Raw genomic sequence first — 3,020 nt, forward strand, 5'->3', positions numbered from 1 at the left:
AAATGTAGTTTCTCTAAAATAAAAAGTGATATTAAAATTTGGAGGAAGTCCTATAAGTTATATTTGGGTTGAAAAATAACATAAACTAAAGAGAAGATGGCGAGGGAGGAGAGAAAAAGGAAGAGAAGAGATAGGAGAGAGAAATGAAGGAACCATTAAAAATTATTTTTTCCAACTCGTTTTACCACATCATTTATTTAGTCAACATGATGTTTAATATTAATAAATTTATTAGCTTGAGGAACCTTTTAAATTTATTCTTGAAAAATGTCTTCTTAAATGATCCATTTGAAATATTAGGGAGCAAATATATACATTATTGAAAACTCAAGGACCAAAAAGATATATATTTTTTTAAATTTTAAAAAAATTCAAAATATTGGACTTGATTGCCATTTGCCTTCTTATTACAGGAGAACTTTTAAAGGGTCCAAATTAATGAAGTTATTTACACATCTTAAGAGACGAAAAAACAACTGGCTAACATTAAATAAAAAAACCGAACAGTCACTTTATCATGAATATGTGTTTAGTTAGAATGAGGCATTGTTTAAATAGTATTTTAAATGTTTATTCATTTCCAATCAGAGTCTTTTCAGTTTCCTCATTATTATTATTATTACTTTTTAATTCTCTTTCTTCTTCAACCCTCCTCAACTTCTGGAGACAAAACTCTATGGAGAAGCACATACGAAATATATAAATATATATACATATAATTTTGACAAAAAAATTTCCTATTTCCAATAAAACTTCTCCCCCACGTCTCTTCAGTTTCGGTTCCTTTCATCTTCAATCGATGGTAGACGCAGAAGAGGGCTTTTTTCCTTCATTCTTCTTCTTTCTTCTTCATTCAATCGGTGACCAGCGATCAATGACACGACCAACGGAGTACCGATGGCCAATGGAGGTTTATCTTTAATCTCGATTATCGAATCCCAACGGAGTTTTATTTTGAACTCGAGTAAGGAAACGACAGACGAGGGTTTTTCCCGCCACCCCCTCATATTCATTATTTTGTTCATCTTCTCCTCTGTATTATTTTTGCCACCCCTCTCATATTCATTATTAACAAATGGAGAGAAAAGGTATGTGGAAATACTTTCTTATTACTTTCACTTATGTATTTACATACTCCAAGTTCCTTTTATAGAAGAACTTGTTAGTTTGCTTGACTAACTAACAGCTGGAAAATACAAACAAACTCAAACAGAATCATAACTGTTGTAACAAATAAATTGTTATAACAGAATGTAACAAAGAAATTGTTGTAACTAATAAACAGAATGTAACTGTTTTACTGTTGATACTCCCTCTCAAGTTGGACGATGAATGTCAATGATGCCCAACTTGGATACTAGTTTAGATAAAACAGATGTAGGCAATGCTTTAGTGAACATGTCTGCGAGTTGTTGACTAGATTGGATAGGGAGAACCTTAAGGAACCCATCAGCTATCTTATCCCGAACAAATTGACAATCAATTTATATGTGTTTTGTCCTCTCATGAAACATTGGATTAGAGGCAATGGCAATAGCAGCTTGATTGTCACAGAATACAGTAGTGGGCATTAGGATCTTAACCTGAAGATCTTTGAGGAGTTGAGAGATCCATTAATTCACTAGTAACTGAGGCTAGTGCCCTGTACTCCGCTTCTGCAGAAGATCTAGAAACGGTGGCTTGTTTATTTGATTTCCATGATATGATAGATGCCCCTAGGAATATGCAGAAACCAGTAATGGATCTTCTAGTATCAGAACATGATCCCCAATCAACATCCACAAAGGCTTTTAAATGAAAGGAAGTGATAGGGCTGATTAAAATGCCTTGTCCAGGAGACCATTTTAGGTACCTGAGTAAGTGATGAGTGGCATTTAAGTGAGCTTTAGTGGGGCTGTGGATGAATTGGCTTAGCCGATGAACAGCAAAGCATATGTGTGGCCGAGATATTTGAAGATATATAAGCCTGCCAATCAGTCTCCTACAACATGTGATGTCATTTGCCTTTAGAAGCTCTCCTTCATTCTTTGATAGTTTCAAATTGGGATCCATAGGAGTTTTAACTGGTTTAGCTTTAAGAAATCTAGTATCCTCAAGTATTTGGAGGCAATATTTTCTTTGGGAAATCATGATCTCTTGTTGAGATCTGGATAATTCTAATCCCAGAAAATATTTCGCATGGCCTAAATCCTTGAGTTTGAAATGTCCTTTGAGGACTTCTTTGACTGAGCTGATTATTTGAGAGGATGGTCCAGTTAGTAATATGTCATCTACATATACCAACAATGCTACAAAATCATGTCCATGTCCTCAGGTAAAAAGAGAATAATTAGACTTGGATTGATGAAAGCCATGTGAAGATAGAACAGCTGTAAACTTGAGAAACCATTGTCTCGAGGCTTGTTTTAGCCCATATATAGATTTGTTAAGTTTGCAGGCTAGTTTCTCACCTTTCCATGGTACTTGTGAGGTTTGATAACCCAATGGCAAAGACATATGCACTTCTTCAAACAAATCACCATTTAGAAAGACATTATTGATGTCTATTTGAGTGAGTGACCAATTGTAGGATGCAGCAAGGGCGAAAAAGACTTTAACAGTGACAATTTTGGCGACAAGTGAGAAGGTGTCTAAGAAATCTATTCCTTCTTGTTGATTGTAGCCTTTTGCTACAAGTCTCGCCTTATATCTGTCAACTGTTCCATCTTGTTTGTACTTGACTTTGTAAACCCATTTACTGTCTACGGTATGATGATTCTTTGGAAGAGAGGCAAAAGTCCATGTATTAGTTCGTTCCATGGCTTCTATTTCCGCTACCATAGCCTTCTTCCAAATCTGGTGGTTCGTGGCTTGATGGTAATAGGTGGGTTCATAGATGGAAGTGACATTTAGGATGTATGTCTTATGGTTTTGGTTGTAAGTATTATATGAGAGGTATTTGTGAAGAGGAAAGGGTGATTTTCTGTGGGACGTGAGGTTATAATGAAAGTCTTTTAGGTAGGAGGGTGGGTAATATGCTC

This window comes from Benincasa hispida, chromosome 10 (assembly GCF_027475165.1).
Source record: "Benincasa hispida cultivar pf3 chromosome 10, pf3_genome.v1.1, whole genome shotgun sequence".
NCBI lineage: Eukaryota > Viridiplantae > Streptophyta > Magnoliopsida > Cucurbitales > Cucurbitaceae > Benincasa > Benincasa hispida.